The following is an 11,515-nucleotide window of genomic DNA, read 5'->3' as shown; positions in this document are numbered from 1 at the left end:
TGTGCTTGGGCAAGCAACAAAAGGCAGTTGGTAGTAACCAGTGCTGCCGGTAGAGAAGTTAGTCTAGAGCCCAGAATGGAGTACTATATATAATATTAGAGCATGCTCTGTAGAGTCCTCCAACTAAAATGATTTCTTCATTTCTTATGAATTATTATTCTGCTTACTACATTCAATTATTTTAAAACACTGTTACAAAACTACTATGTTAAAGCAAACTCACCACAGGGTCTTCATGAAGGCAACCTTCCCACTTCTTCCTCTGAGGCTCATTATGGCCATCATTTTATTTGTCATAGTTCTGCCATGGTAAAACAGATTTATATTAGAATATTATATTGCAATCAAGTTCATTATGAAAATGTAGCAGAGAGTGAGTAAGTGGGTGTGTGGGGGGAGTGCATGACAGTATATGACAGGGAACATCACTGTAAACTAATGCAAAAAAGGAACAAAGTTACTTACCAGGGTTTATACAGAGATTCTTAAATTGAATTTACTACCTTTTTACCACCTATTTTACTACCATCACAATATTTTTACTACCAACACGGCTTCAAACTTCAACTGTAGCAGTGTTAAGTGTTAAGTAAAGTGACAAGTAAAGACATGAAATATCTTTCCATCCATATTTTTTTCCAAAACGCTATTAATCCATCCATATTTTTTTCCAAAACGCTATTAATCCATCCATATTTTTTTTTCAAAAGCTATAAATCCATATTTTTTCCCAAAAAAATGATGGTTTGTCTTTTTAAAAAGTATTTTGTCTTTTATTTCGTGTTTGCATTTGAGGAAAAAAACATGTTATGTAGCCTAACCGTTCGTTCTCCATTAAGGATGCTTTTAAAACTTTCACAGAGACATCAAACAGAAAACACAAAGCCTCTCTTTGAAATGAATTTCGTTTTGTATTAATTTTATCTTAATTTTAATCCATGTTTCATTATTTTGTATAATCACAACACGTTCAGACATGAACCGAAACTCAGCGTATAGGTAGCCTAGGCTACTCGCCTCACAGACCTAAACAAATTAGAAATATCCTATATCTATTATCTACAGAAAGCTTGAAATTTCTACTTTTAAACAGAACCATTCAAAACTAAATAAAAGTAGGCTATAGGCTAATCCGTAAGAAATGCATTTTTCTCCGGCGCGTTCACTACTGCGAAGATCGCGAGTCAGTGTCAACTTCATCTTTGCAGCTGACACAGAAACACTTGTTTATTAATAAACAATTAAAATGTCATAATATTTTTTTTTACAGCGTTTAGGTGCCGTTTATATGAAAGCGTCACCACTGCATGAGAGAGAGAGAGAGAGAGAGAGACGCAAGGTCTCTCCCTCTCTGCCGTGCGCTCGCTACACGGTTTGCATGCACGCTTTTGCTCGCTCGCTCGCTCTAGATTCGCAGGAGATTTGAACTAATTTCCAGGCATCATAACATTACAAAAGGCAATTGTAATATTTTTTTATTACTATTTGGTATGATGAACATTCACCCGCCAGTGTGGCGGATAGCCTTTTGAGATTTACTCGCCAAACGGAAAATCTAACCGCGCTTGGCGGGTGTTAATTTCGGACCCTGGCTGCGGGCCGCCGTAGTTTGGACACCCATGATATAGACCCAGTTAGATGGGGCTTCGAAAATTTACTACCTCGTCAGATGACGTTTACTACTTTTTACTACTTTTTACTGGCCTTAATTTGGCATAATTTAATTTACTACCTTTTACTACCTTTTACAACCCCGCGGAAACCCTGCTTACGCAGCCAATGACTTGTTCACATGGTCTGCAGCATCAACGCCTCCCAACGTCTTCAGATGTTTACTCTGAAAAGAACAAGAAACAAGAAATTAAAAATATAACCAGAAAAAGTGGTCAGTAGAGTCCAGACCTCCACAAAGCAGGCACATGATGAGGACGAGGAGTTTGTAGTGGTCACCAAAGTGAACAAGCCAATTGTCATAATGAAACTTTGCCAGCACTTTACAAGATTATTTAAAACTTACCAGTTCTGCTCCCTCATTCTTGTCCTCCAAGCGATTCTCTAAAGCTTCAAGCTCTTCTTCAGTGTTTGCCGGCTTCACTTCATAACTTGTTCCAGCAGATGAGGTGGCAACATGAATTTTATCCTTGATTTCGACAAGGAGCTGAAGAACTCTCTTCTGGAATTCTAGCCAAAAAAAGAAGCGATTGATTATTATTTTTATAATGTATTGAGTACGCTCTACACCACAAAATCCAAGTTTTTTCATTTGCCCAATAAAAATGCACTGCAAAAACTCAAAATTTTACCAAGAATATTTATGATATTTCTAGTCAAATGACTATTTTCTATTCAAAATAATCTCATACACTAAAAAGTAACTTGTGTTTAGACAATTTTCACTTGTTTCATGCAAATTTTCACAAAATAAATAGAAAAATTTGCCAGTGGAGCAATTTTTAATTTTGTTCTAGTTGATCAAACACAGCACATTGACACACTTTCCATCCACAAACTTTAAAAATAAGGTTGAGATTTCACATTCAATTCTCATTCAATTTTGCATTTTGTCGTCTCCATTTTTTGTGATACATCTGGGAGTGTAAAATATAAAAACTAAATATTTTTAAGCTTAAATGTTTTATAAAGAAAATCATTTAATTTGAAAATAAGTCATAAAAACAATCAATCAAATGAGGGCTGTCCTCATCATTTTTTAAATAATATCTTCCACATCAACTTGTATTTAAATTTTACAAAAATGTAAATGATTTTTGTTTTAAGGGTTAAATTACTTTCAGATTCAAATAGATGGTTGGGTTAGGCAAGTTATGGGGACAACTCACCGTTGAAGGAGACTTTCAAGTCGTGTTCTTCCAAATCTCTGGAAAAGAGAAGGAAGAATAATGTGAAATCTCAATCTTATTTTTAAAGTTTGTGGATGGAAAGTGTGTCAATGTGCCGCGTTCGACCAACAGAGACATCCCTAACACTAGCACACACACTCCCTAGCACACAACGACGGTTCGCGGTTAAACTAGTCTGCACGCACGCACGCACGCACACACACACACACACACACAGAGAGAGAGAGAGAACGGCGGTTGGCGGTTAGCTAGCTAGCACACACAACGGCGGTTCGCGGTTAAACTAGTCTCTTCCCATACACACAATATTAATTAACACAATACGTATTAATATATGTGACAGAGTCAGGCACACACAACATTTATTTAGGAATTTTCTAGTTATAAAATGTGACTTACCGTTTGAGCTGTTACCCCCAAATTCATTCCGAACCGGTCCAGGTCGAGGTCAGAATCTGCCTGACGATGACGACACAGACACACTTGCGCATGCGCAATCGGGTGTTGTCTGGAACCGTCAGAGCCAATAGAATCACAGTTGTGTGATGGACAACCGCCGTCCTCCAATCAAGCTCTTGTATTGAACGATATTCCAAAATGATCAATCAGACTGGAGTTGCTCTCAAAGTACGCCAGGAGATGTAGAAAGCGTCTCAATTCTCTGATGTGTATTTATTTTTATTTTTTATTCCTTATGAAAACATGAATTGTATCTAAATATGTATTACAAGATCAATTTCTTTTTTCGGTAAATTGTAACAAATGTGTTATGCAATCAAAATTTATTTATTTATTTTTTTTTTTTTTTAAAAGATGTAATGTTAGAAAGCGCTTTTATCACGACTCAACAAACGTTTAATTCAAAGTTGATCTTTCAACATTGTATCATTATTCATGTATCAACACTTTTTCAACAGTTAATTGATCAGCATTGTTTGGATGTTGGAACGTTATTTTTCTACTGATATATTTCAACAAAATGTTTAAAAGTCATGGTTGTAAAAAATAATGTTGATTTGACGTACATCTCAAAAATGTATTTTTATTTCTATGTTGAATCCATAGTGAGTTTACAACACCACTTCAACCATTTAGTGTTCAACGTTGTTTTGACGTTGAATTAATGTTACTTAACAAACGTTTAATTCAGAGTTGATCTTTCAACGTTGTATCATTATTCATGCATCAACACTTTTTCAACAGTTAATTGATCAGCATTGTCTGGATGTTGGAACAACGTTATTTTTCTACTGATATATTTCAACAAAATGTTTAAAAGTCATGGTTGTAAAAATAATGTTGATTTGACGTACAACTCAAATTTTATTTCTATTTCTATGTTGAATCCATAGTGAGTTAACAACACCATTTCAACCATTTGGTGTTCAACGTTGTTTTGACGTTGAATGAATGTTTTTCCATAAACTGACATTATTTCAACCACATTTAAACGTTTAAGGTCAGTCGAATGCCAGCTGGGTGATTAACTGTACACTAAAATATTGTTAACTGTCAAATTACTTGCAGCAATGGCTTAATTAAACACATTTAATAAAAATATAACACATGCTCAAGATTGTAAAATAAGTTTTATTCTGAAAAAACAAAAGTCTAAAAATACTTTCTAAAACAGATGAAAAACATCTCAAACTTTAAATTGCAGCATTTTCGAAGTAATGTTAAAAATCTGTAAAGCAAGTGTAAATAATGTTTATAATTTAATGTTTAATATTAAATGTATAATTTAATAATGTTCAATAATTTAATAATGTTCAATTGTATTGTATTGATTATTTGCTAGGCACAATTATTTCAATGCTCACCCTTTGAACATTTGAACATTATTTCAATAACATGTTCAACACAATTATTTTTAATTGATTGACAGCCCTAATTTATATGCGATTAAAATGCGATTAATTTCGATTAATTAATTACAAAGCCTCTAATTAATTAGATTAATTTTTTTAATCGAGTCCCGGCCCTAGTTCATATACCATGTTACTATTTAAACAATAAAATCTACTCTTTCAGTTCTACCTCTTTTATCTTCTTGTGCCTTCTCCACTGCCTCACTTTGCACCCTGTCATCCACTTTCTCTCCTGTCTGGACTCTAGACCTCACATGTCTCCTTAAGTGACGTGCAAACCTGTTTTGATTTGAAACTTTCACTTTATTGTGGCCCAAAAGCAAAGATGGTTCCCAGTCAGGATGGGTGTCAAGCATTTCATACGCTGGCTGTCCTGTATAAATGGCAATTTCATATGTTATTCAAGCTGATGGAAACCTTTAGTTGCTTAAATATCCTTATTTTAAACTGAGGCCTACTCCTGGCTTAAGCTAAGCCCTGTCTGTGAAACCGGACCAAAAAGTTCGTACTTAAATTGAAGTCGAGGAAATTTTTGAGGAAATTCCAAAACAAAATTACACTCCACGGGACTCTCCTGACTGAAAATGCAGAGAACACACTCTCATTGACTTAGAGATGTTGCTATAACTAATGTCTTTTGGTCTTGTTGCTGCAATCCAGTGCATGCGACGTCTTCTCGTTACCTCCTCAACATGCGTTCCTTCGCATTGTTTACAAGTTGGAAAACGGAAAAAACTTATCCCATTGTTCAGTTTATTTCCTGAATGACTGTGTGACTTGCTATGGCAGTTGTTAATGCAGCAGAAATTACTCACCATAGCGATATTTTACAAGATCGCAATAGAAAGTCAAAACACCGCATCAAACACACTAACAGTAATAAGCGCGATCCTTCCAATATGGCGTCTACCAACAATGTTACTCAGAATTCAAACGCTTATACTGCTTTCACGTGCTATCAGAAATTTTGTATTTCCCACTTCTGAAGTCGTGGTTATGAGCTTGTTGCGTTGAAGTGAGCGACTTCAAAGGGCGTTTGTGTTACGGTGTGGGTTTTGTGTCTTGTTCCTTGTTCTTGTCTGTCATGTAATTCCCTGCTTGTCATGTGATCCTGCCATGTGTCTTGTCCCATGTTCAACTGTTCCCCGTTATGTTGATTAGTCTTCCCAGGTGTTTCAGTTTAACCACACCCCCTTGTTATCTTGTTTAGCTTGTTTTCCCTGTGTATATAACCCTGTCTGTTTTAGTATATGTGACGGAGTCCTTGTTTTGTTCACACCACTTCAGTTCCCTATACTCCCAGTTTGTTTTCTGTTCTTGGATTGATATTTGGATTTTGACCTTTTTGCATGGAAGACTACGATTTGGATTACCTAATAAAGAACTTACACTGCATTTGGATCTTGCCTGTTCCTTGTGTGGATCGTGACAGAAGGACTCCGTCATGCAGAGATCCAGTAGTGTGAGTTCGAGCCTTTTTTCCCCAGCCACTGAACTGGAGAGGAGAGAATACTTTAAAGGAACCCACCTTGTCATTTTTCGTGGAACCCGGGGAGGTCGCAGAGCAGGAGGTGGTCGAGTGGAGTGGTGGTCCAGCATCACTCTCCACCATGGCCCCCATTCGACCCTGGGCTCGTGAGGGACGGACCGGAACCACCATCTCGCTGTCGCGGACGGAGAAGAGGGAGGAAGATCACGTCTGCCGATCCAGAGACTGTTCATGTCACGTCTGCCGATCCAGAGACTGTTCACGTCACGTCTGCCGAGCCTGTGTCTTCGGACAAGATGAAACACAGGAGGAGGAGAAAGGTTCCCTCCATAACTGTTCCGGTGGTCCCAGTTCCGGTGGTCCCGAGTCCGGTGGTCCCAGTTCCGGTGGTCCCGAAACACAGGAGGAGGAGAAAGGTTCCCTCCGTAACTGTTCCGGTGGTCCCGAGTCCGGTTGTCCCGAGTCCAGTGGTCCCGAGTCTGGTGGTCCCAGTTCCAGTGGTCCCGAGTCCGGTGGTCCCAGTTCCGGTGGTCCCGAGTCCGGTGGTCCCAGTTCCGGTGGTCCCGAGTCCGGTGGTCCCGAGTCCAGTTCCGGTGGTCCCGAGTCCGGTGGTCCCGGGTTTGGTGGTCTCGAGTCCGGTGGTCCGGAGAAGGAGAAGGAGAAGGAGAAGGAGGAGAGGGGCCTCTTCAGCTGACTGTCCGGTGGCTCCTAACACGGAGACCATCCCGGAGGTGACTGCCATCACTGACGCGCCGCCCTGCTGGCCCCGCCCGGCCCGGCCCCGCCCCGCCCAGGCGCCCCGCCCTGCCGGCCCCGTTTCCCTCCATGGACCTGGCCCTCCATCCCTCCCCCTGATCCTCCACCAGTCCACCTCCCGCCCTGGACTCTTGTTTTGTGTTTTGTTGTCTTGGAGTGTCTGGTAGCCACTCCGTAGAGGGGGGGTTATGTTACGGTGTGGGTTTTGTGTCTTGTTCCTTGTTCTTGTCTGTCATGTAATTCTTGTCATGTGATCCTGCCATGTGTCTTGTCCCATGTTCAACTGTTCCCCGTTATGTTGATTAGTCTTCCCAGGTGTTTCAGTTTAAGTCTGTTTTAGTATATGTGACGGAGTCCTTGTTTTGTTCACACCACTTCAGTTCCCTGTATTCCCAGTTTGTTTTCTGTTCTTGGATTGATATTTGGATTTTGACCTTTTTGCATGGATGACTACGATTTGGATTACCTAATAAAGAACTTACACTGCATTTGGATCTTGCCTGTTCCTTGTGTGGATCGTGACAGTTTGTGTGCAATTTTTACCTAGGAAACTTGTATTTACGATTAACTTACTCGTAATCTCGTGAAGGTCCACCTTCACTTGTCATTTGTGTGCATGCAGTAATCTTGCATCAGCAAGAGATTACTCTATTCACATAAATAGTCATTTAAAGAGAATTAAAACAGTCCATTGCATGTTTTTGTCATGAATGCGAGAGGAAGCAAGATGCAGGCAAAAGATGTTTATTATAAATAAACAGTGATGATCAGATCAGATCAGATCCAAACAACACGACACACAGGGCAGGAAAGTGATGCAGGGACCTCGATGGGCTACCGGGCTGATGGTGGATGACAGGTGAATGAGGAATCCGTTAATTTAGAAGAACGATGATGACGACAGGAAACGAAGACACGAAGGGACTAATCCAACAGGAACGATGATCACGAAAGGACGCCAAACAGGACAGGAACCAACCCCGTTAAACACCACAATGATCTGACAACACAAGACACCAGTCACTGAGAATATATGGGGGAGTAGAGTGGAATCAGCTGGCGTTAATGGTCAGCGGTAATCGGAGGACACACCCACACTAATCACACACACACTACACACAATCATACGAGACAAGGAAGAGGCAGCAAATTCATGAACCGTGACAGTTTTCTGGTTGTAATTCCCAGTCAAATGTTTGTGGAACCTTTAAGTCACACAAACACAGAAAACACAACCCACATTCACTCAGTGTAATTACCATCTCTGAGCAACTACGAGAGCCTGACGAGGTTCAAGATTTTGGCAGTAGTGAGGCCAGTGATGCTTGTTTGAATGATGACTGCAATGAAGCGGCTGATGACTTGCCTGGCGTTGTTGTTAAGAATTTAGCAGCAATGCTATTAAAACTGGAACATCTTGTACATGTTCCTTCTGTAGCCATTGATGATTTTTTGGAAGAACTACATTACCTGTTAAAGTCTGTGTCTGTGCCTCTCTCAGTTGCTGCAGTACAGCAGGTGTTTGAGAAACATAATCTTTATGCTGATGAATCGGTCATGAAGGAAATAGCCACTACCATCTCTGCATCTAACCCCTTACACTCAGCAATAGGCAGAGGTGGTTCCTTAAGTACAACACATAAGCGCAAACAGTTTTACAAAGACAGCTTTAGTGTTGTGGAACCTATTGAATATTGTCCTAATGAACAACAGACTAAGACCTTTCAGTACGTTCCAGTTTTGAAATCTCTGCAGCTGCTTTTGGCTAAGCAGGACATTGTTGACAAAGTTGTTGAAAACAACAGAGCAAGAACTAGTTCATTGAGTTGTGACAGCCATTTTTATAGATCATTTCAGGATGGTACCCACTTCAAAGAAAACAGTTTGTTGTCTGGGGAAGACTTAACAAGTTCTTTGAGTTTGTATGCAGATGATTTTGAGGTGTGTAAGCCACTTGGGACATCCCAAAAAAACACAAGCTTTTTGCTGTGTACTGGATTTTGAGCAATTTACTCCCAGGCTCCAATTAATCTCTCTCCTCAATCTATTTGGCTCTCCTGTGCAAAAGTGAGGATTTGAAGCACTATGGGTATGAGAAAGATCTTTCTGCATGACCTTTCAATTCTAGAAAAAGATGGCATATTCGTTCATCTTCTTGGAACCTTTCTTTAAGGTACTGTTTATTGTGTGGTGGCAGACAACTTGGCAGCACATGGTATTGCTGGCTTTGTTGAAAGCTTTTCAGCAGAGTTCTTTTGTCGGTTTTGTGTGGGAAAGAGTTCTGATGTTCAGGCAAAAGAAGTTCGGTCTGGTGGATTCAACCTCAGAGATAAAGATCTTCATAAAGATCATGTGAAAACTGCACTGGAGAACGGCACAAGCTGCTATCTGAAAAGAGAATGTGTTTTTACTAAGCACCTCTCTCATTTCAACGTGCTGCTTATCCACCAGATGTGCTACATGACAGGTGTAGTGCCTGTAGAACTTGCACATTGCTTGGCTTTGCCGATATCGAAGAAATACTTTTCATTGGAAAGCCTCAAAAAATAAGTTCTCCAGTTTCTCTACAAGTGGGAAGACAAGAAGAACAAGCCTCATGCAATTCCTTGTACATTTTCAAGGCATAACACAATTGGTGGGAATGCCCATGAAAATTGGAGTTTGATCAGATTGCTTGCATGGCAGGTGCTAATGGACCTGAAGGATATTGTTGAGTTGGTGGTTTCCCCAGTACACACAGATGAATCCATATCCTACCCTGAGATGAAAATTTCTGAACACAGGCAGCGGCACCAAGAACTTTTCCCCAATGTCAAACTTCTACCAAAGCACCATTTCTTGGAGCATTATCCTGAGATGGTAAAATCGTTTGGTCCTCTTGTCAGTCTATGGACTATGTGTTCTGAAGCAAAGCACAGCTTTTTTAAGCAGGTTGCACGGCACACAAATTGCTTAAAAAAATGTTCCCTACTCGCTCGCTGTAAAACATCAGCTGATGATTTCCTACCACTTGAAAGGAAGTCGTGAGAAACATACACTGGAAGTTTCGACTGCCTCAACAGTTCCTCTTACTGTTTTGCAGACAGAGGTACCTCAGATGGTCAAAGATAAATACCCAAATGTTTCGGAGGTCCATAGACTGAAGTCATTGTAAGCTTTTGAGATTTATGTAAGCTTTTGAATAGTAATTCCTTCCGATGGATTTGGTAACACTTTAGTCATTACTAGTGTGTTACCATGATCTTCACTTAAGATACTGATCCAAATAATTAGTAGTTCCTTTAGAAAGATGTAGTAACACTTGACTCATTACTATCAAAAACCTTACAAAAGCCTTAAAAGCTTACAATGACTTCAGTCAATATTAGGTAGTTATCATGTTTTTCACTTTAGATACTGATACAAATTATTAGTAGTTCCTTTAGAAGGACACTTGATTACTAGAATGTTAGTAGTTACTAGAATGTTAATAGTGTGTTACTCATTTGTTCATGTGTAGTTATTCATTAATGAAGGAACAATGTATTTAATGAAACTAAAGTCAAACTGGTTTGTAGTAAGTGAAGCTGGTAATGCTGTTTGTGGAGATCTTCAGAGATTTAGGGTACTCTCACACAGGCAGTTTAGTTTGAAATAGGACACGGTTGGCATGAACAACTGGTAATGTGAAAGCTGTCATGTGAACCCGGGAGCGCACCTGGCAACCGAACCTGAGACTACTACATGTAGGAGGTGGTCCGAGTTCGGTTGCACTGGAACTGAGGCGTGAATTTCATGAATGTGAAAGTACAAGACGACATCATTAGTTTAACAAAACACATGTAAGGGAACAATCACACTCGGACTCGGACCGCAGCAAATGTGCCCAGTGTGAAAGTGTGGCTTTAAGTTGTTGTAGTTGTTGTTTCATTTTCTGAGTGCAAACATGATATTGAACCAACATCACATTGTAACATTGATTTTTTTTATGAAATTTCAACATTTCACAAGTTCACACTTAAAAATAATCAGATAGAGTTAAAGTATGCGTATTCGGCATGCTGTCCGAGGGGAAGGCTCCTAGCTCGGAATTTGGCATATGGTTCTGACCAACCTCTTTTTAGTTGTGATGTAGTGTCATTACACAACATTATAATACTAATTATAATGTTATAATATTATTCTATGACAGTAATAGCCACATATTGAAAAACAAATGCACAAAAAATAAATGAAACTTTCATAATTAGTTTTGTCCTAATTTCTATGCTTGAAAGAGATAAACACGTGAGCTTATATTTTGACGGAAACTGCAGTGAAAAGTTTACAAACGCATTTCATTACAAATATAGTGAAATGCTGTAATTGTCAACTATGCAGATGTGAAAATAATGTGTAACTCCAAACCCAGACAGCAAGCCAACATTGAATATACATTGTTTTTCCATCTGAATCATCATTATGGTTGATATTGAAATTTCAATGCAAAATTAATGTTGAATCACCATTACCATATCGATGAAAACCTGATGTTATTAATGTTGATGGCAACAATATTG

General features: G+C 39.3%; 1 long non-coding RNA gene across 2 annotated transcripts; it reads right to left on the bottom strand.

The window, feature by feature from the left end:
- Nucleotides 1–1,795: 1,795 nt before the first annotated feature.
- On the bottom strand, nucleotides 1,796–3,305 carry LOC307158923. 2 transcript variants are annotated; one of them, XR_013821309.1, is made up of 3 exons: nucleotides 3,261–3,305; nucleotides 2,018–2,181; nucleotides 1,796–1,837 (listed from the first exon to the last, which is right to left on the bottom strand). It is a non-coding gene; the product is annotated as an uncharacterized lncRNA (long non-coding RNA). The 2 variants fall into 2 exon arrangements; XR_013821310.1 differs by lacking the exon at nucleotides 3,261–3,305 and adding an exon at nucleotides 2,841–2,906.
- Nucleotides 3,306–11,515: the final 8,210 nt, after the last annotated feature.

Source organism: Squalius cephalus (assembly GCF_949319135.1).
Source record: "Squalius cephalus genome assembly, chromosome: 1".
Lineage (NCBI taxonomy): Eukaryota > Metazoa > Chordata > Actinopteri > Cypriniformes > Leuciscidae > Squalius > Squalius cephalus.
This window is presented reverse-complemented; position numbering and strand designations above follow the sequence as displayed.